Source organism: Phyllobates terribilis, unplaced genomic scaffold, assembly GCF_046119375.1.
Source record: "Phyllobates terribilis strain yellow unplaced genomic scaffold, ASM4611937v1 Scaffold_74__1_contigs__length_7073193, whole genome shotgun sequence".
In the NCBI taxonomy this organism is placed as follows: Eukaryota; Metazoa; Chordata; class Amphibia; order Anura; family Dendrobatidae; genus Phyllobates; species Phyllobates terribilis.
In genome coordinates, this window is record NW_027362834.1 from 703,847 (window position 1) to 727,717 (window position 23,871).

Sequence of the window (23,871 nt, forward strand, 5' to 3'; positions counted from 1 at the left end):
ACGGTGTTGAGGCGGGTGGGAACAGCAGGGGGTGAAGGTGCTGTGTTTAAAGAGGTGGAGTTATGCAGATCTAAAACGCGTGGATTGCAGCAGCAGCAAGCCGAAAAGTGCAGGCATGTAAGGGATCTAGAGGTTGACAACATGTCTTCTTAATGGGAGTCCAGGAGCTCATCTCCACAAATGGACTTTTCAGGATCCTTGGGTGGCTCCGTAGTTTGAAACCAATTCTGGTTATCGCTTCTCGGCCTTTTGGCTAAGATCAAGTGTAGTATCTGTTCTTATCAGTTTAATATCTGATACGTCCCCTATCTGGGGACCATATATTAAATGGATTTTTAGAACAGGGAGATGGAAAAAGAGCTTGCTCTGTCCACTCCACGCATTGACCTGGTATTGCAGTATCTCCAGGACCGGTGCACCCCTTCTTTAATGCAGTTTCTAAAATCAGAAAGAATTGAATTCAATGTTTTTTGTTCATTTTGCTTGTTTGTCGGATTTTGGGATGGACTCTTTGGCTTTGCTTTTCTTCTCCTCATTGGATTTTTCATGTTCAAAGTTGCAGAAGCCAGATTACAAGCTCATTTTGGTTCAACTTCAGCAACTGTGCATTGCATTGCCATGTAATGTGATGCAATGCTATCTTTCTAGCTCTCCCTTTTTACTTCCTTTTGGATAAACAGACATATTAGGCAAGCATTTTGGAGCTTTCACCTAAATAACTACAGGTGGTGAGATAAGCTGCACAATATAATTGACCTTTCAGTATATTGTTGCACACACACCATCTATTTAGCAAATGCCCTTGTTATCAACAGCAGCCTTTTAAACTCACCTGAGCTAACAGGTATGTGCGCTGGTTACTCTGCTGCGCTTAAAATTTCTTTTTTGGTTTGCTACAATGCCTTTTCTGAAACGTTGTCTCCTTCTGCTGGAACACTGACTTCTTTCATTTAATGCCTGCAGACTATAAAAGAGAACCCAACCCAAAAAGTTTGGTTGATTAGTCTGTGGCATTCTGTTAAACTGTTGCTTATGGCGGTCTCTGTGAGCTTCTCAGCGACATTCAGCCAGCCAGGTATCCTGCCTGCAGTAGATGGAATGTGGCAATGGAACGCTGGCTGCGCGTGTCATAATAGGCTCTGAGCCTTTATATACCTGTGCACAGCAGCAGCCACCTTCAGTCTGCTGCTGGACAGCCAGCAGCAGCAGCAGCAGGAGAGGTATGTAATCAGGAGCCCTCCTGCTAAGGGTAGACAGCTGCTCGTTCCACCCCACCCCCCGCCTTAATTGGTTCTCCTCCCTTCCAACGGTGTTGAGGCGGGTGGGAACAGCAGGGGGTGAAGGTGCTGTGTTTAAAGAGGTGGAGTTATGCAGATCTAAAACGCGTGGATTGCAGCAGCAGCAAGCCGAAAAGTGCAGGCATGTAAGGGATCTAGAGGTTGACAACATGTCTTCTTAACGGGAGTCCAGGAGCTCATCTCCACAAATGGACTTTTCAGGATCCTTGGGTGGCTCCGTAGTTTGAAACCAATTCTGGTTATCGCTTCTCGGCCTTTTGGCTAAGATCAAGTGTAGTATCTGTTCTTATCAGTTTAATATCTGATACGTCCCCTATCTGGGGACCATATATTAAATGGATTTTTAGAACAGGGAGATGGAAAAAGAGCTTGCTCTGTCCACTCCACGCATTGACCTGGTATTGCAGTATCTCCAGGACCGGTGCACCCCTTCTTTAATGCAGTTTCTAAAATCAGAAAGAATTGAATTCAATGTTTTTTGTTCATTTTGCTTGTTTGTCGGATTTTGGGATGGACTCTTTGGCTTTGCTTTTCTTCTCCTCATTGGATTTTTCATGTTCAAAGTTGCAGAAGCCAGATTACAAGCTCATTTTGGTTCAACTTCAGCAACTGTGCATTGCATTGCCATGTAATGTGATGCAATGCTATCTTTCTAGCTCTCCCTTTTTACTTCCTTTTGGATAAACAGACATATTAGGCAAGCATTTTGGAGCTTTCACCTAAATAACTACAGGTGGTGAGATAAGCTGCACAATATAATTGACCTTTCAGTATATTGTTGCACACACACCATCTATTTAGCAAATGCCCTTGTTATCAACAGCAGCCTTTTAAACTCACCTGAGCTAACAGGTATGTGCGCTGGTTACTCTGCTGCGCTTAAAATTTCTTTTTTGGTTTGCTACAATGCCTTTTCTGAAACGTTGTCTCCTTCTGCTGGAACACTGACTTCTTTCATTTAATGCCTGCAGACTATAAAAGAGAACCCAACCCAAAAAGTTTGGTTGATTAGTCTGTGGCATTCTGTTAAACTGTTGCTTATGGCGGTCTCTGTGAGCTTCTCAGCGACATTCAGCCAGCCAGGTATCCTGCCTGCAGTAGATGGAATGTGGCAATGGAACGCTGGCTGCGCGTGTCATAATAGGCTCTGAGCCTTTATATACCTGTGCACAGCAGCAGCCACCTTCAGTCTGCTGCTGGACAGCCAGCAGCAGCAGCAGCAGGAGAGGTATGTAATCAGGAGCCCTCCTGCTAAGGGTAGACAGCTGCTCGTTCCGCCCCACCCCCCGCCTTAATTGGTTCTCCTCCCTTCCAACGGTGTTGAGGCGGGTGGGAACAGCAGGGGGTGAAGGTGCTGTGTTTAAAGAGGTGGAGTTATGCAGATCTAAAACGCGTGGATTGCAGCAGCAGCAAGCCGAAAAGTGCAGGCATGTAAGGGATCTAGAGGTTGACAACATGTCTTCTTAACGGGAGTCCAGGAGCTCATCTCCACAAATGGACTTTTCAGGATCCTTGGGTGGCTCCGTAGTTTGAAACCAATTCTGGTTATCGCTTCTCGGCCTTTTGGCTAAGATCAAGTGTAGTATCTGATTTGCACAGCGCCTGTTGACTGCCCTTGAGGACGACCTGAGGAACTCTGTCCCCAGGGCGAGCCTATCGCACCATTCTGTGCTTTATGGACTCTTCCCTGGGGTTCATACCGTCGGAGCCATCCAGGAGGCTTGGCGCCTTATGAACTGCTTCAAGGATGCCGTTTGGGTCGCCAGGAACCGGCTCATCTTGAGGAGGGAGAGGATGTCCATCCAGGACTGCCGCAGGCTGATCCACAGCCTGCTCAGAGACTATTCCATCGAAGACGGTCCGGAGGACGAGGATGAGGACTAAACCCCTCCTCCCCCTCTCCCCTTATGTGTCTTGTCTTTCAATAAAGCTTCGGGCCTGTGATTTTCCCCTCCCCATCCCCTTTTTCCCAATCCCCATCCCTTATCACGGTTCGTCGTACTGTATTGATTGACATGCTTTTTCTTTCAGATTGAGTGTTTTGTGTAGCATAGGGGTGTGATGTGTCTAGTTAGTGCGTCGTATCCTCATGCTATGTAAATATGATGTAGAATTCTGGGTGTACTGGGCTGCGGCACTGTACACTGTCTGTTAACTTATTTTTTGTGCTAATAAAAGATATATTCAATCAAAAAATCTGTTCTTATCAGTTTAATATCTGATACGTCCCCTATCTGGGGACCATATATTAAATGGATTTTTAGAACAGGGAGATGGAAAAAGAGCTTGCTCTGTCCACTCCACGCATTGACCTGGTATTGCAGTATCTCCAGGACCGGTGCACCCCTTCTTTAATGCAGTTTCTAAAATCAGAAAGAATTGAATTCAATGTTTTTTGTTCATTTTGCTTGTTTGTCGGATTTTGGGATGGACTCTTTGGCTTTGCTTTTCTTCTCCTCATTGGATTTTTCATGTTCAAAGTTGCAGAAGCCAGATTACAAGCTCATTTTGGTTCAACTTCAGCAACTGTGCATTGCATTGCCATGTAATGTGATGCAATGCTATCTTTCTAGCTCTCCCTTTTTACTTCCTTTTGGATAAACAGACATATTAGGCAAGCATTTTGGAGCTTTCACCTAAATAACTACAGGTGGTGAGATAAGCTGCACAATATAATTGACCTTTCAGTATATTGTTGCACACACACCATCTATTTAGCAAATGCCCTTGTTATCAACAGCAGCCTTTTAAACTCACCTGAGCTAACAGGTATGTGCGCTGGTTACTCTGCTGCGCTTAAAATTTCTTTTTTGGTTTGCTACAATGCCTTTTCTGAAACGTTGTCTCCTTCTGCTGGAACACTGACTTCTTTCATTTAATGCCTGCAGACTATAAAAGAGAACCCAACCCAAAAAGTTTGGTTGATTAGTCTGTGGCATTCTGTTAAACTGTTGCTTATGGCGGTCTCTGTGAGCTTCTCAGCGACATTCAGCCAGCCAGGTATCCTGCCTGCAGTAGATGGAATGTGGCAATGGAACGCTGGCTGCGCGTGTCATAATAGGCTCTGAGCCTTTATATACCTGTGCACAGCAGCAGCCACCTTCAGTCTGCTGCTGGACAGCCAGCAGCAGCAGCAGCAGGAGAGGTATGTAATCAGGAGCCCTCCTGCTAAGGGTAGACAGCTGCTCGTTCCACCCCACCCCCCCCCTTAATTGGTTCTCCTCCCTTCCAACGGTGTTGAGGCGGGTGGGAACAGCAGGGGGTGAAGGTGCTGTGTTTAAAGAGGTGGAGTTATGCAGATCTAAAACGCGTGGATTGCAGCAGCAGCAAGCCGAAAAGTGCAGGCATGTAAGGGATCTAGAGGTTGACAACATGTCTTCTTAACGGGAGTCCAGGAGCTCATCTCCACAAATGGACTTTTCAGGATCCTTGGGTGGCTCCGTAGTTTGAAACCAATTCTGGTTATCGCTTCTCGGCCTTTTGGCTAGGATCAGGTGCAGTGATCTAACGGTTGCTGCCTTGGTCTCGGCTAGGAGGTGCCTGGGGTACCTGACTTGTTGGCCTTGGGGGATCGCTCTCTCTTAACGGAGGGAGCTTCACCCCCTTGCAGCTATTGGCAGGTCGGCTTAGTCCCCGGACAACGGGGAGCGATCGCGTCTTGTCTTCGGGGCGACCCGAGGAAATAAGGGCGTTTTCCTTTGCTGAGCTTTATCGCTTAGTGGGCTGTGTAAGTTCTTGGGGTACCCCTCCCTCGGTCTTGGGTTTGTTCCTGCTTTTGTGGGATTCATTCCCTTGTTACTATTGGGGGAGGGCTTAGTCCCTGAGGGCCGAAAATGCCTTTTTCTTTTGGATTTGCGGTGGGGGAGACTCCACTGCGACAGTCCATTAGAATCATGGTGGATGAATGCCAGCGCCATGAGAAGAATCTGCAGTACATCGTGCATGAGATTCTTTTTGGGTTCTTCCACCTGGAGCGAGATAAGATCCTGTGTCTTTACGATCAGGAATTCCGTGGGCGATATACCATTTCCTTTATGGCTAAATCATGCTGTGATAATATCCATGCAGCACTGATGGTTGCGGACAAGGACGATGAGAGACTGAACGGGCTGAGCTTTGACTTCCTGTACGGTGAAGAGGAAGTACCCTTGGTGATCTTCATGTACAGCCCATTCGTCTCTGAGGGCGATATCGAAACCTTTTTGAAGCGTTACTGCAAGTCAGTGCGCTTCTCACATGATATCCTCAACTCCCAGCGCTTCTGGAATGGGAAGAGGAAATACCTGGTGAAGTTCCATCCAGATCAGAGCGGCATTGGTGGTCTTCACCACCCGCCTGCTAATTTTGCCATTGGTAATGTCAGGGGATTCCTACGCTACCCAGGAATGCCCCTTCAATGCCGGAATTGTCATGAATATGGGCATACACGAGAAAATTGTACAAGGGCTCATGTAGTCTTTTGCAACAAGTGCGGTAAGAGTGGGCACACCTCCGCTACGTGTGACTCTGAGATCGTATGTAACCTATGTGGGAAGGCAGGTCACGCCTTCAGGAATTGTCCGAGCAAAAAGTCAAAAACATATGACATGTTTAAGTCAGGTCAACTGACTATCCAAGAATACTTCGGAGGGAGTATTACTACACCTGCCCCTGGACCTGGGTTGGTGCACGCTGACGGGTCCGGACCAAATCCTTCAACGGCTCCGCCAGAGGGCCCGCTGGTAGTTCCACAGAAGGACGGTCGTAGGGGTTCCATAAGATTAACCGAGGGTTCGCTCTCTGTGGAATTGATCGATGTTCTGGCTCTAGATGTTGCCGTATCTCAGAGTCAAGAGGAAGGGTCCTCATCCAGCATGAATGCACCACCGGCATTATGTGGAACTGAGGAGACCTCTAGTACCCCGATTAAGCAAGCACCCAGATTCGCCACACCATCATCGGTGATCTTGGGTAAGGGCAAAAAGGGTACGCTCCTTAATCGATCAACCAGTGTGTCGGAAAGAGAGACATCTAGGGCGCGAAGTAAAAAGGACCCGGCTAAGACCCAGTCGAGCCCTGGTCCTCGAACCAGAAGTCGCAGTAGTTCCGTGACCAGACCAGAGGACAAGACGACCCAGAGGGATGACACCCGTTCCATAGACCAGACCGCCATGAGGACTGCAGATGCACAGGACTTGGAAAAGATGGACAGCTCCCAGCCTCTGAAAAGGCAACGGGAGGACGTAAAGCAACCTGATATCCAAAGAAAACACGGATGTCGAGGTCCAGATGAGGAGCCAAAAGTGGATGATGCCTTTTTGCCTGCTTCAGATCCCGGTAATATTAAACAAATCCTGACCCCTGGAGATGCGGAGGAGGAGGTGCCGTGTATTGACTTCTTCCCATCTTCAGATCCTGATTCTTCTTAATGTCTGTTCCTCTTAAAATCTCCTCACTAAATGTGAGGTCCCTAAAGAGCCCTACACGTAGGGCTGCTTTATTTTCTTATTTAGAGACATTGGACTTTGATTTCTGCTTTCTACAAGAATGTGGTATACAGAGTAATTTAAATTATAAGGACTTAAAAGAAGACTGGAAACTGGGCGCTTCTGTGTGGTCCGGTGCTAATGACTGTCGTTCTGCCGGAGTTGGACTACTTTGCCGTGGACATTCTACCATCATTCAATCTGTGACTGAAATTATACCTGGCAGAGCTATTTTAATACATCTTGTTTTTAATGGACTTTCTTTACGTTTATTAAATGTGTACGCTCCTCCTGGGAAGCAGGAAAGGGCGGATTTACTTGAAATATTGCCATTATTTTGTGTTGGGTCAACCCCCCTGCTAGTGGGAGGAGATTTTAATTGTTTACGTGATGGGGAATCCCGGCAGGGTGGGGATGTGAATCGTAAAGACCGTACCTCCTATTTGTTGAAAAGTTTAATTGATGATTTTAGATTACAGGACTGCTGGAAGGAACTCTTGCCGGCGGATCCAGGTGTTACATGGTCCAATGGAAGAGTTTCTTCTAGAATTGATTTCATATTTGCTTCTACTGCCTTTAAACCTTGTAAATGTTTTCTTTTATCTAATTTATTCTCTGATCATAAAGTTTTATCTGTGTTTTTAGAGTTAGCAGGGGAACAAAATACCTCAAGAGGCCCATGGAGATTAAATACAACTCTCCTAGAGGATATTGATATTCAAAAGAGGTTTGTGCAGGCCTACCAGTGCTGGCAATCAAAGAGAGACCCCCGTGCCTCGATGCTGGATTGGTGGGAGAGCATTAAACCTAAGATTAAATTATTTTTTATTAAGGCAGGGAAAATGAAAGCAAAAAAGAAAAAGCAGTGGTTTTATGTTTTTAATATGAGATTACAAGTACTCTTTAAACTAAAAGAAGTTGGTATTGATGTGGATGATGATATTGCAAATCTTAAGTCTGAAATAAAAAATGCTCTTAATGAAAAAGGAAAACAAATAATTTTTAACTCCCATGTACAGCACCTGGAGGAAGGAGAGAAATGCTCCCGATTCTTCTTCAAAAAGGTAATGGGGAGGAGGGACGCAATCCTAAATCTTGAAGGTGAAAATGATATTAAGGGTATGTTAGGAAAAGCTTTTAATTTTTATCAACTTCTTTTTAACACTAAAGTTATAGATCCATCCTTTTTAGAGTATGCTATTAATTCCCTTGATTTTAAGTTAGATATTTTAGACCAGGGTATTTTATCTAGGGATCTCACCAGTGAGGAACTTTTACAGATTTTTAAAAGTTTCTCCAGTGGGAAAGCCCCTGGGGAAGACGGTCTACCGATTGAGTTTTATCTGACTTTTTGGGGAATTTTAAAGAACGATATGTTTTTATTGTTTAAAGAAGCTTTTAATACTAATAAATTACCCCCATCTTGGAGGAGAGGTCTGGTATCTTTAATATATAAAAAAGGGGATAGGAGCCAACTTAAAAACTGGCGGCCTATTACGCTTTTAAACCTTGATTATAAAATTTTAGCTAAACTTATTGCAGTCCGTTTAAAACCCTTTATAGCCAAATTAATTCACCCTAACCAGGTATGTGGTGTTCCCGGAAGAACCATAGCTGAGTCCCTCAACATAATTAGGGATACCATATGGTATTCAAAAGAGAGAAGTCAAAACCTTGCTATTTTATCCTTAGACTTTGAAAAAGCTTTTGACAGGGTATCGCATGAATTTCTTTTTATGGTTCTTAAAAAAATGGCGTTTCCAGAGAAAATTTTAACCCGCATTATGCTTTTATATAATTCTTGTTTTAGTCAAATTTCTGTAAATGGGTTTTTAACGAAGGGGGTTCCTCTATTATCAGGGGTGAAACAAGGGTGCCCTCTCTCACCACTGCTCTTTATCTGTGTTATGGAACCACTATTAACCATACTGAGAAAAGATAAAGTAATTAAAGGGGTACCTATTCCCGGGAGTAGGGGTATGCAACTTAAAGCCCTAAGTTACATGGATGATGTTACCATACTATGTCCAGATTCCACATCTCTGAGGAGGGTATTGAGAAACACACAATTTTTCTGTGAAGCCTCAGGTTTTAAATTAAATATAGATAAATGTGACTGTTTTAATGTGGGGGGATGGGACTCCTCTTTGACCCCTGGGATAGTGATACAGAAAAATCACATAAAAATTTTAGGAATTATTTTTAACCAAGCCAATGAGGAGGACCCTAACTGGGACTCTGCAATGGATAAAATAGAAAAAAAGATCTCATTGTGGAATTTAAGGAACCTTAGTATGGAAGGTAAAATTTTAATTATTAAAGCCGTTTTAATTCCCATTATGTTGTATGTTGCAATGGTGTTTCCCCCTTCCAATTTACAAATCAAGAAAGTAACAAGAATTGTTTTTATGTTTTTATGGGGTTCAAAAATGGAAAAGTTAAAAAGAGATCTGATGTACAAATGTAAATCTAATGGTGGTAAAGATGTACCCAATTTTTTTACCTTTTTCCATATAAAGTATTTCTGCTTCTGTTTTAAGGTTTTTAAATCTGATGGCATTTTTAGTTATTTTTTAAAATATGCAGCAGGAATGATTTTTAAAAGGTGGTTTAGCCTACCTTTAAGTTCTCCTGTGCTCCTGTGCCCACCTAAACAGTATGTGATACTTGAGAAAACGGTCAGACTTTTAGGTCTCCAGGAATTGGAGCCTGATATATTGGGGGACCAAAGGAAGGTATCTATTGCTTGCAGACACTCTGAGGACACAATTCCTGTCTCCAATTTTTCACAGGCAAGGTCCAAAACGGTGTGGCGAAATGTGTACGGGAAATATCTTGCAAATGTACACAAGGACCTTGCCTGGGCTATCGTCCACCAGTGCCTCCCTACCCGTGAGTTTCAACATAGGCGGGGGCTGGTGGCGAGAGCCAAATGTCCAAGAGATATATGCGGGGAAAGTGAGTCTGTATTGCATCTCTTTTGGAATTGTCCTTTTGCACAGGAGGTTTGGAGAAAGGTAGGCCCACTTTTAAAATGGGCATGTGGCCTGAAAGATTTTAATCACTTTTATGTCTTTTATGGTCTTTTTAAGTGTCCAAATTTTAAACAATTCCGAGTTGCCTGGATTATTATTAATTGTTTTAAAAATGCCATGTGGAAAGTTAGAAATATTTTACTCTTCAAACATGATCATATTGATTCAACAGACTGTATAAAAATTGCTTTAAGTGAAATGTATATTTACTATCTCAGAGATAAAAAACTGTATGGAGCAAAAGACGCGGCTTCTATGTGGTGTGTACAATTATGGAACACAATTAGTGGTAATTAAATAAACCCAAGTACATCTGTAATTATGATTTTCTTAATTGTTACAATGGTTTCATGATGGTAAATTGTGTTTTTACAAAAAACTTGAATTGATTATTATCATGTTTTATCATTTTATTGTAATGTTATAAATGTTCTTTTTTAAAACCTTTGTAAATATACTTTTGAATCAATAAAATTGCGTTGAAACCTTATCTGTTCTTATCAGTTTAATATCTGATACGTCCCCTATCTGGGGACCATATATTAAATGGATTTTTAGAACAGGGAGATGGAAAAAGAGCTTGCTCTGTCCACTCCACGCATTGACCTGGTATTGCAGTATCTCCAGGACCGGTGCACCCCTTCTTTAATGCAGTTTCTAAAATCAGAAAGAATTGAATTCAATGTTTTTTGTTCATTTTGCTTGTTTGTCGGATTTTGGGATGGACTCTTTGGCTTTGCTTTTCTTCTCCTCATTGGATTTTTCATGTTCAAAGTTGCAGAAGCCAGATTACAAGCTCATTTTGGTTCAACTTCAGCAACTGTGCATTGCATTGCCATGTAATGTGATGCAATGCTATCTTTCTAGCTCTCCCTTTTTACTTCCTTTTGGATAAACAGACATATTAGGCAAGCATTTTGGAGCTTTCACCTAAATAACTACAGGTGGTGAGATAAGCTGCACAATATAATTGACCTTTCAGTATATTGTTGCACACACACCATCTATTTAGCAAATGCCCTTGTTATCAACAGCAGCCTTTTAAACTCACCTGAGCTAACAGGTATGTGCGCTGGTTACTCTGCTGCGCTTAAAATTTATTTTTTGGTTTGCTACAATGCCTTTTCTGAAACGTTGTCTCCCTCTGCTGGAACACTGACTTCTTTCATTTAATGCCTGCAGACTATAAAAGAGAACCCAACCCAAAAAGTTTGGTTGATTAGTCTGTGGCATTCTGTTAAACTGTTGCTTATGGCGGTCTCTGTGAGCTTCTCAGCGACATTCAGCCAGCCAGGTATCCTGCCTGCAGTAGATGGAATGTGGCAATGGAACGCTGGCTGCGCGTGTCATAATAGGCTCTGAGCCTTTATATACCTGTGCACAGCAGCAGCCACCTTCAGTCTGCTGCTGGACAGCCAGCAGCAGCAGCAGCAGGAGAGGTATGTAATCAGGAGCCCTCCTGCTAAGGGTAGACAGCTGCTCGTTCCACCCCACCCCCCGCCTTAATTGGTTCTCCTCCCTTCCAACGGTGTTGAGGCGGGTGGGAACAGCAGGGGGTGAAGGTGCTGTGTTTAAAGAGGTGGAGTTATGCAGATCTAAAACGCGTGGATTGCAGCAGCAGCAAGCCGAAAAGTGCAGGCATGTAAGGGATCTAGAGGTTGACAACATGTCTTCTTAACGGGAGTCCAGGAGCTCATCTCCACAAATGGACTTTTCAGGATCCTTGGGTGGCTCCGTAGTTTGAAACCAATTCTGGTTATCGCTTCTCGGCCTTTTGGCTAAGATCAAGTGTAGTATCTGTTCTTATCAGTTTAATATCTGATACGTCCCCTATCTGGGGACCATATATTAAATGGATTTTTAGAACAGGGAGATGGAAAAAGAGCTTGCTCTGTCCACTCCACGCATTGACCTGGTATTGCAGTATCTCCAGGACCGGTGCACCCCTTCTTTAATGCAGTTTCTAAAATCAGAAAGAATTGAATTCAATGTTTTTTGTTCATTTTGCTTGTTTGTCGGATTTTGGGATGGACTCTTTGGCTTTGCTTTTCTTCTCCTCATTGGATTTTTCATGTTCAAAGTTGCAGAAGCCAGATTACAAGCTCATTTTGGTTCAACTTCAGCAACTGTGCATTGCATTGCCATGTAATGTGATGCAATGCTATCTTTCTAGCTCTCCCTTTTTACTTCCTTTTGGATAAACAGACATATTAGGCAAGCATTTTGGAGCTTTCACCTAAATAACTACAGGTGGTGAGATAAGCTGCACAATATAATTGACCTTTCAGTATATTGTTGCACACACACCATCTATTTAGCAAATGCCCTTGTTATCAACAGCAGCCTTTTAAACTCACCTGAGCTAACAGGTATGTGCGCTGGTTACTCTGCTGCGCTTAAAATTTCTTTTTTGGTTTGCTACAATGCCTTTTCTGAAACGTTGTCTCCCTCTGCTGGAACACTGACTTCTTTCATTTAATGCCTGCAGACTATAAAAGAGAACCCAACCCAAAAAGTTTGGTTGATTAGTCTGTGGCATTCTGTTAAACTGTTGCTTATGGCGGTCTCTGTGAGCTTCTCAGCGACATTCAGCCAGCCAGGTATCCTGCCTGCAGTAGATGGAATGTGGCAATGGAACGCTGGCTGCGCGTGTCATAATAGGCTCTGAGCCTTTATATACCTGTGCACAGCAGCAGCCACCTTCAGTCTGCTGCTGGACAGCCAGCAGCAGCAGCAGCAGGAGAGGTATGTAATCAGGAGCCCTCCTGCTAAGGGTAGACAGCTGCTCGTTCCACCCCACCCCCCGCCTTAATTGGTTCTCCTCCCTTCCAACGGTGTTGAGGCGGGTGGGAACAGCAGGGGGTGAAGGTGCTGTGTTTAAAGAGGTGGAGTTATGCAGATCTAAAACGCGTGGATTGCAGCAGCAGCAAGCCGAAAAGTGCAGGCATGTAAGGGATCTAGAGGTTGACAACATGTCTTCTTAACGGGAGTCCAGGAGCTCATCTCCACAAATGGACTTTTCAGGATCCTTGGGTGGCTCCGTAGTTTGAAACCAATTCTGGTTATCACTTCTCGGCCTTTTGGCTAAGATCAAGTGTAGTATCTGTTCTTATCAGTTTAATATCTGATACGTCCCCTATCTGGGGACCATATATTAAATGGATTTTTAGAACAGGGAGATGGAAAAAGAGCTTGCTCTGTCCACTCCACGCATTGACCTGGTATTGCAGTATCTCCAGGACCGGTGCACCCCTTCTTTAATGCAGTTTCTAAAATCAGAAAGAATTGAATTCAATGTTTTTTGTTCATTTTGCTTGTTTGTCGGATTTTGGGATGGACTCTTTGGCTTTTCTTTTCTTCTCCTCATTGGATTTTTCATGTTCAAAGTTGCAGAAGCCAGATTACAAGCTCATTTTGGTTCAACTTCAGCAACTGTGCATTGCATTGCCATGTAATGTGATGCAATGCTATCTTTCTAGCTCTCCCTTTTTACTTCCTTTTGGATAAACAGACATATTAGGCAAGCATTTTGGAGCTTTCACCTAAATAACTACAGGTGGTGAGATAAGCTGCACAATATAATTGACCTTTCAGTATATTGTTGCACACACACCATCTATTTAGCAAATGCCCTTGTTATCAACAGCAGCCTTTTAAACTCACCTGAGCTAACAGGTATGTGCGCTGGTTACTCTGCTGCGCTTAATATTTCTTTTTTGGTTTGCTACAATGCCTTTTCTGAAACGTTGTCTCCTTCTGCTGGAACACTGACTTCTTTCATTTAATGCCTGCAGACTATAAAAGAGAACCCAACCCAAAAAGTTTGGTTGATTAGTCTGTGGCATTCTGTTAAACTGTTGCTTATGGCGGTCTCTGTGAGCTTCTCAGCGACATTAAGCCAGCCAGGTATCCTGCCTGCAGTAGATGGAATGTGGCAATGGAACGCTGGCTGCGCGTGTCATAATAGGCTCTGAGCCTTTATATACCTGTGCACAGCAGCAGCCACCTTCAGTCTGCTGCTGGACAGCCAGCAGCAGCAGCAGCAGGAGAGGTATGTAATCAGGAGCCCTCCTGCTAAGGGTAGACAGCTGCTCGTTCCACCCCACCCCCCGCCTTAATTGGTTCTCCTCCCTTCCAACGGTGTTGAGGCGGGTGGGAACAGCAGGGGGTGAAGGTGCTGTGTTTAAAGAGGTGGAGTTATGCAGATCTAAAACGCGTGGATTGCAGCAGCAGCAAGCCGAAAAGTGCAGGCATGTAAGGGATCTAGAGGTTGACAACATGTCTTCTTAACGGGAGTCCAGGAGCTCATCTCCACAAATGGACTTTTCAGGATCCTTGGGTGGCTCCGTAGTTTGAAACCAATTCTGGTTATCGCTTCTCGGCCTTTTGGCTAAGATCAAGTGTAGTATCTTTTGAAAAGGCAGTTTTGTCCTTGGGCTGCCCTAGTAAATTGATGCATATTACACACTGGTTTGGTGCACTTGTTAGTACGCCAGGTGGCTCATAGAGTTATCTGATGGAAAACATGGCCCTCCAGGATCGAAGTCACTAGGCTGGGTAAGTGTGAGGGCTTTGGAGCAATGTGCCCCAGGAGTAGGCGCCCTGGTGGGAGTCCAAGCTTACTGGGACTGGGAACCCCAGAAAGACTTGGCTTCGTTGCACGCCGCACCTTTGCCAATCATACTTTCTGAGCAACCCCCCCTATTCCTGGCCTCCGGGCTAGGAAGGGGAATTTTTATAAACCCGGTCGGAGGTCCGGTCAGCTTTGGGCTGAGAAACCAACACAGGCTCCAGCTCCACTAGGGTGGCAGCCTAGATGGAAGCTGGGAGCACGAAAACGGCTCTTCTCCGGCTTCGGCTAGGGAGAGCATCGGAGATCCCTGACCCTCGCTGTGGCCTTCTGGCTCGGAGGGATGGGGATGGTTTATTGGGGACCCTCTCCTCCGGGAAGGGTCCACATGAATCCTCGCCTCGTGCGCTGTTTTGGTGTGACTTCGGTCACATTTTTCAGTGCCTTGGATGCAGCTTCAATCAAAAAAATCTGTTCTTATCAGTTTAATATCTGATACGTCCCCTATCTGGGGACCATATATTAAATGGATTTTTAGAACAGGGAGATGGAAAAAGAGCTTGCTCTGTCCACTCCACGCATTGACCTGGTATTGCAGTATCTCCAGGACCGGTGCACCCCTTCTTTAATGCAGTTTCTAAAATCAGAAAGAATTGAATTCAATGTTTTTTGTTCATTTTGCTTGTTTGTCGGATTTTGGGATGGACTCTTTGGCTTTGCTTTTCTTCTCCTCATTGGATTTTTCATGTTCAAAGTTGCAGAAGCCAGATTACAAGCTCATTTTGGTTCAACTTCAGCAACTGTGCATTGCATTGCCATGTAATGTGATGCAATGCTATCTTTCTAGCTCTCCCTTTTTACTTCCTTTTGGATAAACAGACATATTAGGCAAGCATTTTGGAGCTTTCACCTAAATAACTACAGGTGGTGAGATAAGCTGCACAATATAATTGACCTTTCAGTATATTGTTGCACACACACCATCTATTTAGCAAATGCCCTTGTTATCAACAGCAGCCTTTTAAACTCACCTGAGCTAACAGGTATGTGCGCTGGTTACTCTGCTGCGCTTAAAATTTCTTTTTTGGTTTGCTACAATGCCTTTTCTGAAACGTTGTCTCCCTCTGCTGGAACACTGACTTCTTTCATTTAATGCCTGCAGACTATAAAAGAGAACCCAACCCAAAAAGTTTGGTTGATTAGTCTGTGGCATTCTGTTAAACTGTTGCTTATGGCGGTCTCTGTGAGCTTCTCAGCGACATTCAGCCAGCCAGGTATCCTGCCTGCAGTAGATGGAATGTGGCAATGGAACGCTGGCTGCGCGTGTCATAATAGGCTCTGAGCCTTTATATACCTGTGCACAGCAGCAGCCACCTTCAGTCTGCTGCTGGACAGCCAGCAGCAGCAGCAGCAGGAGAGGTATGTAATCAGGAGCCCTCCTGCTAAGGGTAGACAGCTGCTCGTTCCACCCCATCCCCCGCCTTAATTGGTTCTCCTCCCTTCCAACGGTGTTGAGGCGGGTGGGAACAGCAGGGGGTGAAGGTGCTGTGTTTAAAGAGGTGGAGTTATGCAGATCTAAAACGCGTGGATTGCAGCAGCAGCAAGCCGAAAAGTGCAGGCATGTAAGGGATCTAGAGGTTGACAACATGTCTTCTTAACGGGAGTCCAGGAGCTCATCTCCACAAATGGACTTTTCAGGATCCTTGGGTGGCTCCGTAGTTTGAAACCAATTCTGGTTATCGCTTCTCGGCCTTTTGGCTAAGATCAAGTGTAGTATCTGTTCTTATCAGTTTAATATCTGATACGTCCCCTATCTGGGGACCATATATTAAATGGATTTTTAGAACAGGGAGATGGAAAAAGAGCTTGCTCTGTCCACTCCACGCATTGACCTGGTATTGCAGTATCTCCAGGACCGGTGCACCCCTTCTTTAATGCAGTTTCTAAAATCAGAAAGAATTGAATTCAATGTTTTTTGTTCATTTTGCTTGTTTGTCGGATTTTGGGATGGACTCTTTGGCTTTGCTTTTCTTCTCCTCATTGGATTTTTCATGTTCAAAGTTGCAGAAGCCAGATTACAAGCTCATTTTGGTTCAACTTCAGCAACTGTGCATTGCATTGCCATGTAATGTGATGCAATGCTATCTTTCTAGCTCTCCCTTTTTACTTCCTTTTGGATAAACAGACATATTAGGCAAGCATTTTGGAGCTTTCACCTAAATAACTACAGGTGGTGAGATAAGCTGCACAATATAATTGACCTTTCAGTATATTGTTGCACACACACCATCTATTTAGCAAATGCCCTTGTTATCAACAGCAGCCTTTTAAACTCACCTGAGCTAACAGGTATGTGCGCTGGTTACTCTGCTGCGCTTAAAATTTCTTTTTTGGTTTGCTACAATGCCTTTTCTGAAACGTTGTCTCCCTCTGCTGGAACACTGACTTCTTTCATTTAATGCCTGCAGACTATAAAAGAGAACCCAACCCAAAAAGTTTGGTTGATTAGTCTGTGGCATTCTGTTAAACTGTTGCTTATGGCGGTCTCTGTGAGCTTCTCAGCGACATTCAGCCAGCCAGGTATCCTGCCTGCAGTAGATGGAATGTGGCAATGGAACGCTGGCTGCGCGTGTCATAATAGGCTCTGAGCCTTTATATACCTGTGTACAGCAGCAGCCACCTTCAGTCTGCTGCTGGACAGCCAGCAGCAGCAGCAGCAGGAGAGGTATGTAATCAGGAGCCCTCCTGCTAAGGGTAGACAGCTGCTCGTTCCACCCCACCCCCCGCCTTAATTGGTTCTCCTCCCTTCCAACGGTGTTGAGGCGGGTGGGAACATCAGGGGGTGAAGGTGCTGTGTTTAAAGAGGTGGAGTTATGCAGATCTAAAACGCGTGGATTGCAGCAGCAGCAAGCCGAAAAGTGCAGGCATGTAAGGGATCTAGAGGTTGACAACATGTCTTCTTAACGGGAGTCCAGGAGCTCATCTCCACAAATGGACTTTTCAGGATCCTTGGGTGGCTCCGTAGTTTGAAACCAATTCTGGTTATCGCTTCTCGGCCTTTTGGCTAAGATCAAGTGTAGTATCTGTTCTTATCAGTTTAATATCTGATACGTCCCCTATCTGGGGACCATATATTAAATGGATTTTTAGAACAGGGAGATGGAAAAAGAGCTTGCTCTGTCCACTCCACGCATTGACCTGGTATTGCAGTATCTCCAGGACCGGTGCACCCCTTCTTTAATGCAGTTTCTAAAATCAGAAAGAATTGAATTCAATGTTTTTTGTTCATTTTGCTTGTTTGTCGGATTTTGGGATGGACTCTTTGGCTTTGCTTTTCTTCTCCTCATTGGATTTTTCATGTTCAAAGTTGCAGAAGCCAGATTACAAGCTCATTTTGGTTCAACTTCAGCAACTGTGCATTGCATTGCCATGTAATGTGATGCAATGCTATCTTTCTAGCTCTCCCTTTTTACTTCCTTTTGGATAAACAGACATATTAGGCAAGCATTTTGGAGCTTTCACCTAAATAACTACAGGTGGTGAGATAAGCTGCACAATATAATTGACCTTTCAGTATATTGTTGCACACACACCATCTATTTAGCAAATGCCCTTGTTATCAACAGCAGCCTTTTAAACTCACCTGAGCTAACAGGTATGTGAGCTGGTTACTCTGCTGCGCTTAAAATTTCTTTTTTGGTTTGCTACAATGCCTTTTCTGAAACGTTGTCTCCCTCTGCTGGAACACTGACTTCTTTCATTTAATGCCTGCAGACTATAAAAGAGAACCCAACCCAAAAAGTTTGGTTGATTAGTCTGTGGCATTCTGTTAAACTGTTGCTTATGGCGGTCTCTGTGAGCTTCTCAGCGACATTCAGCCAGCCAGGTATCCTGCCTGCAGTAGATGGAATGTGGCAATGGAACGCTGGCTGCACGTGTCATAATAGGCTCTGAGCCTTTATATACCTGTGCACAGCAGCAGCCACCTTCAGTCTGCTGCTGGACAGCCAGCAGCAGCAGCAGCAGGAGAGGTATGTAATCAGGAGCCCTCCTGCTAAGGGTAGACAGCTGCTCGTTCCACCCCACCCCCCGCCTTAATTGGTTCTCCTCCCTTCCAACGGTGTTGAGGCGGGTGGGAACAGCAGGGGGTGAAGGTGCTGTGTTTAAAGAGGTGGAGTTATGCAGATCTAAAACGCGTGGATTGCAGCAGCAGCAAGCCGAAAAGTGCAGGCATGTAAGGGATCTAGAGGTTGACAACATGTCTTCTTAACGGGAGTCCAGGAGCTCATCTCCACAAATGGACTTTTCAGGATCCTTGGGTGGCTCCGTAGTTTGAAACCAATTCTGGTTATCGCTTCTCGGCCTTTTGGCTACGATCAAGTGCTTTATTGCAGGAGATTGTGGTTGAAGGGCACCCGGGTACCCCTCTCCTTGGCCTGGCAGGATCGTCCACTTTGGTGGACTTAACCTGCTTGCTGCTATTAGGGAGAGGGCTTAGTCCCAGGGTAACGAGTTGCGATCCCCCAGCTTCCAGGTGTTTTTCGCTGCAAGAACACTGGGAGCGCAGATTGCAAGCGGCTGCAATTTGCAACCTTGTTGCGTTTTTCCATGGAGGTTGACCCTAACCTCGTGCCTCTTTATGCGAGGCTAAAAAACTCTATCCGAGTTCACTTCACGGCGGGTGGCTCGGATATGAGGAAATTAGGGTATGTAGTCCAGGACGTGCTCAGGAACCTTCTTGGCGTACAAAGGAATGAAATTCTCTCCATCCAGGATTATCCCAGAAGAGGTGACTATGACATCACATTCACCGGAGAAGGTATTTTTAGAGATGTACTAGAAAAGTTAAAAAAAGTTGAAAATAGTCCTGTTTTGAAAGGGATACAAATTGTTGAGCACGTCCTGGATGAGGTAAGACTGGTTATTGTAAAAATATTTTCGCCCTTTGTTTCTGCTCCAGAAGTAATGTCATTTCTAGCAATTTATTTTAAAAGTGTTAAATGTATTGGGAAGATATTAAACGAATATAACATATGGACATCTAAGTGGAAATTCCTTGTGAAGTGTACAAGAGATCCAAATACACCAGGTGGTATACGGCTCCCCCCTGCCCGTTTCAAAATTGGGCAAACAAATGGGGATTTCTTCTTTTCTGGGATGCCAGTATATTGCAGAAATTGTGGGCGCTATGGTCATTCAAAAGAAAACTGTCATGTATCATGTAGAAATTGTGCTAGTGAAGAACATGAGACAAAAGAATGCCCTAAGGAAAAGAAATGCAGTTTTTGTCAGACTCCAGGTCACTTTTATTTTTCTTGTCCTCACAGATTTCGGGAAGATGAGCAAAAGGGGAAGTCCAAGACGTCCGACCAAGGACCAAAAGATCAGACCACCCCTCAGGAGGAGGAACAACAACCTGGAGCCTCTGGAGACAATAAGGGCGTACCAAATAGTGAAGTGTCTCCAGAGTCTATGACAGGTAAAATACCAAATCCCAAAACCTGGCTGCAGGACCTGCGGGAGTCCAAAAGGAGTGCTGAGAAGGAGCAGAAGGGCACTACTGGTAAGGTCAAAAGGGACCGGCAAAAGGCCGACACAGAAGCCCATGCCCAGTCTGGGTCTCCTAGTGCTGAGGGCGCTGAGTGGATAAAGGTGGGTCCTAAGAAAAAGAAAAAGGGTGGTTCGGAGGAGGCAGCAGGAGGTGAACAGATGGACACTTCTCCAGAAGGGGACGTGGACGCTGGACCCTCAGGGGTTTCGGTCTCCGCTGCTACAGGTGGGGACCGGGATCTTGCTGCCTCTGAAGAGTCAGAGGCTCTGCCTTGTGCGCAACCTCCTCCTATAGGACGACCTTCTACAGGTCAAACAGGGGCGGCGGAACCCCTCGGGGACCCACCTGATGAGGAACTGCATGGCCAGCCAATGGAGACCCAGCGGGTTCTGCCAGCCAGCCCTCCGAGCTATGCCAGTGTAGCGTCGGGTTTATATAAATGTGGTAATCTTTCCTCCTCCACGGAGACTCTCGTGACGATACTATCAGATGAGGAGGGAGGCGCAAGCCCAGTGGTCTGATCAGGTTCATCGGACAGGTAAATCCGTTGCTCTTAGTTACCTAAGTAAAATTTCTACATTTTCTAATGATGGCTGAACTCAAAGGTATTTCCCTCAACGTGAGAGGCATAAAATCTAACACGAGAAGAACTGCTCTTTTTAATTTTTTTACGTGTTTTACTGCATCTGTATTTTTTCTGCAAGAATGTAATATCCCACATGAAATGTCATATCAAAAATATAAAGATGAGTGGAAGTGTGGGCCATCTGTCTGGTCCGGATCGAATGCTGCAGGATCAGCGGGTGTAGCCATACTTTTTAAAGGGAACGTTTTAATTGATTTTATTCAGGAAATTTTACCAGGTCGTATTTTATTAGTAAAAGCTTTTATTGATGGTATTAGATGGCAGTTTTTAAATTTTTATGGATCCCCAGAGAAAAATGAAAGAGCCGAAATGCTTGATCTTTTACCATTATTTATTAATAACTCTGAACCTTTTATCTTAGCAGGGGATTTTAATTGTGTTTTAAAAGGTGAAAACCGGCGCTCCAGCTCTGTAAGCAGGAACTACGATAAAACCTCAGGTATGCTACATGATATAGTCAAAGATGCTAAATTGATAGACATATATAAAGAGTGTCATAGTGACAGCCCAGAGGACGCCGGTTTCACTTGGAGCAATGCTAATTGTAGCTCTAGGATTGATTTTATTTTTGGTTCAGATAAAACAATACCTGCCAAATGTGAAGTTTTAACTAATATATTTTCAGACCATAAACTTTTATCCTTTACCATAAAAGTAAATGACAACAAAAAATGTGGTAAGAAAAGCTGGAAAATGAACGTATCCCTTTTAACCGACCCGCAGATTTTATCAGATTTTATTGAGTTTTATAGGAAATGTAGAAAAGGGAAAAAAACAAATGAGACTATGAGTGTATGGTGGGATAGAATGAAAGTAAAAATAAAAGACTTTTTTATTAAAAAGAGTATATGTAGAGCAAAAGAAAAATATGAAGAATATAGAATTTTAAATACCCGCCTACAAACATTATTTAAGCTCAGAGACAATGGGATAGATGTACAACTTGATATTTCAAACTTAAAAGAAGAGATTTCAAAATGGCTAGAACAAAAAGGAAAAGAGATAATTTTTCGTTCTAGAGTACAACATATAGAAGAAAATGAAAAGTGTTCCAGATATTTTTTTAGGAAAAATAAAAAAGAAAAAGTGATAATTGACCATATAGATGGTGAGAATAATATAAAAAATATGCTGGGTAAAGTTGAGGTTTTTTTTTCTAATCTTTTTAATGGAAAAAATATAGATAATAAATTAATGGATGATTCGCTGCAAGGACTAACAGCTGTTTTAGATCCCGCATCCCAAGAGTTTTTATCCCAAGTTTTAACGGAACAAGAAGTGTTAAAAACTATTAAAAGTTTTAAAACTGGAAAGGTCCCTGGTCCTGATGGCATCCCAATAGAATTTTATGTATGTTTTTATGATATTTTAAAAGATGATTTGTTTTATTTGTTTACTGAGGTTTTTAATAATAAGGTTTTATTAAATTCCTGGAAGAAAGGTGAAGTCTCCCTCCTATACAAAAAAGGTGATAAATCAAAATTAGAAAACTGGAGACCAATAACACTTTTAAATTGTGACTATAAAATAATGGCTAAAATTTGTGCAAATCGTCTAAAAGAAGTCATCAGCAAAGTTATTCATTCTAATCAAGTGTGTGGGGTGCCGGGGCGCAGTATATGGGACAATCTGAATTTAGTGAAAGACTGTATTGAGGATGTGAAAGACAGAAAGGGGAAAATGGCGATTTTATCTATTGATTTTGAAAAAGCATTTGACCGTGTCTCACACTTTTATCTTTTTAAAGTTTTAGAGAAAATGGGCATACCAGAAGGGTTTTTACTATCGCTTAAAGCATTTTACAAGGATTGTACAAGTAAGATTTTAGTGAATGGTTTTAAGACACAAGAGGTATTTTTACGGTCAGGGGTGAAACAGGGATGCCCTCTGTCCCCCCTACTGTTTATCTGTGCACTGGAACCAATGTTATGTGCAATACGCCAAAATAAACAGATATGCGGTGTCCCTCTGCCTGGAAGCGGTGGTTTGGAGGCCAAGGTTGTAGGCTACATGGATGACGTGGCGGTCTTGTGTACAGATGCACCATCACTTACGGCCACTCTCCATCAAGTGCAATCCTTTTGTCTAGCTTCTGGTTTTAAAATCAATTTTAATAAGTGTAACATTTTAAGTGTTGGGGGGATGATTTTACGTGATGTACCAATTAATGTCTCCGAATCCATTTCCATTTTAGGTATATCATTCACTGAAAATAATGATGGTTATAATAGTTGGGAAACAGTTACACAGAAAGTAGATACGAAAATATGTATGTGGAACATGAGGAGACTTACAATGGAGGGTAAAGTATTGGTTTTAAAGATGGTGATTTTACCTCTTTTATTGTATCTTAGCATGGTTTTCCCCCCACCTGTTAATGTTTTAAAAAAGATAACCAAAACCTGTTTTACCTTCTTTTGGAACTCAAAAATGGAAAAGCTGAAAAGAGAAATCGTGATGAAATCAAAAGTAAAAGGTGGTAAAGATTTTCCAGATTTTAATAGGTTTCTTTTAATCCATCTGTTCGTTTACTGTTTTAATGCCCTTTTTAAGAATCACTATTGGTCCTTTTTTATGCGTTTTAATACAGGATTTTTTATGAGAAAGTTTGGATGGTATGAAGTTAATATATCTGTGCCCCATGCTTTTAATTTGTCGACGCATTATGAGATTTTAAGGAAAATAGTGTCCGATTTTAATTTAGGGACTAAGAAAATAGAGGAATTAAGAAATAGTAAGAAACTAATTAAAGAAATACGTAAAAGTGAGGAAATATGTAATGTTGACAGATATGATGATGACAAATCTATGTCTATCTGGAAAATGATTAACGTTTTTTATCTTTTTAATGAACAGAGAGATCTGGCTTGGAGTTGCATGCACCGCTGTCTTCCTTGCCGGGCATTCCAATACAGAAGAGGATTTGTGAGGTCTGCCATCTGCCCAAGAACCGGATGCCAAGACGAGGAAACGGTGGAACATCTATTATGGACATGTAATTTTGCAAAGGATTTCTGGAGAAGACTGCTCCCCCTACTGGAAAGGGTGGCAGACCTCAAGGACTTTACATATAAAACTGTGCTATACGGACTTATGGAATGCCCCACAATGGACCAGTACACAATGGCTTGGAAGACAGTGAACTGCGCCAAGTCATCTCTCTGGAAAGCGCGCAACATTGCTATTTTTAAACAAGACGTTTTATCAGTGAATGATGTTTTAAGTTTATGTTTATGTGAAATGTATACTTATTATTTAATTGACAAAAAGAAGAATGTACATATTTCCAAAAAATGGCTTGTTGAC

General features: G+C 43.3%; 9 non-coding genes and 2 pseudogenes across 9 annotated transcripts; all 11 read left to right on the top strand.

Annotated features, from left to right (window-relative positions):
* Window positions 1-233: 233 nt before the first annotated feature.
* Window positions 234-424, top strand: LOC141196716 (U2 spliceosomal RNA). The gene has a single exon (XR_012269114.1). It is a non-coding gene; the product is annotated as a U2 spliceosomal RNA (small nuclear RNA).
* Window positions 425-1,539: 1,115 nt separating this feature from the next.
* LOC141196717 (U2 spliceosomal RNA) lies at window positions 1,540-1,730 on the top strand. Its single transcript, XR_012269115.1, has one exon. It is a non-coding gene; the product is annotated as a U2 spliceosomal RNA (small nuclear RNA).
* Window positions 1,731-2,845: 1,115 nt separating this feature from the next.
* Window positions 2,846-2,984, top strand: LOC141196492 (U2 spliceosomal RNA; annotated as a pseudogene).
* A 470-nt stretch (window positions 2,985-3,454) lies between these two features.
* Window positions 3,455-3,647, top strand: LOC141196234 (U2 spliceosomal RNA). Its single transcript, XR_012268797.1, has one exon. It is a non-coding gene; the product is annotated as a U2 spliceosomal RNA (small nuclear RNA).
* Window positions 3,648-10,252: 6,605 nt separating this feature from the next.
* LOC141196307 (U2 spliceosomal RNA) lies at window positions 10,253-10,441 on the top strand. Its single transcript, XR_012268862.1, has one exon. It is a non-coding gene; the product is annotated as a U2 spliceosomal RNA (small nuclear RNA).
* Window positions 10,442-11,556: 1,115 nt separating this feature from the next.
* Window positions 11,557-11,747, top strand: LOC141196718 (U2 spliceosomal RNA). The gene has a single exon (XR_012269116.1). It is a non-coding gene; the product is annotated as a U2 spliceosomal RNA (small nuclear RNA).
* A 1,115-nt stretch (window positions 11,748-12,862) lies between these two features.
* On the top strand, window positions 12,863-13,053 carry LOC141195756 (U2 spliceosomal RNA). Its single transcript, XR_012268334.1, has one exon. It is a non-coding gene; the product is annotated as a U2 spliceosomal RNA (small nuclear RNA).
* Window positions 13,054-14,168: 1,115 nt separating this feature from the next.
* Window positions 14,169-14,284, top strand: LOC141196469 (U2 spliceosomal RNA; annotated as a pseudogene).
* A 524-nt stretch (window positions 14,285-14,808) lies between these two features.
* LOC141196227 (U2 spliceosomal RNA) lies at window positions 14,809-14,991 on the top strand. The gene has a single exon (XR_012268791.1). It is a non-coding gene; the product is annotated as a U2 spliceosomal RNA (small nuclear RNA).
* A 1,115-nt stretch (window positions 14,992-16,106) lies between these two features.
* LOC141196719 (U2 spliceosomal RNA) lies at window positions 16,107-16,297 on the top strand. Its single transcript, XR_012269117.1, has one exon. It is a non-coding gene; the product is annotated as a U2 spliceosomal RNA (small nuclear RNA).
* Window positions 16,298-17,412: 1,115 nt separating this feature from the next.
* LOC141196720 (U2 spliceosomal RNA) lies at window positions 17,413-17,603 on the top strand. The gene has a single exon (XR_012269118.1). It is a non-coding gene; the product is annotated as a U2 spliceosomal RNA (small nuclear RNA).
* Window positions 17,604-23,871: the final 6,268 nt, after the last annotated feature.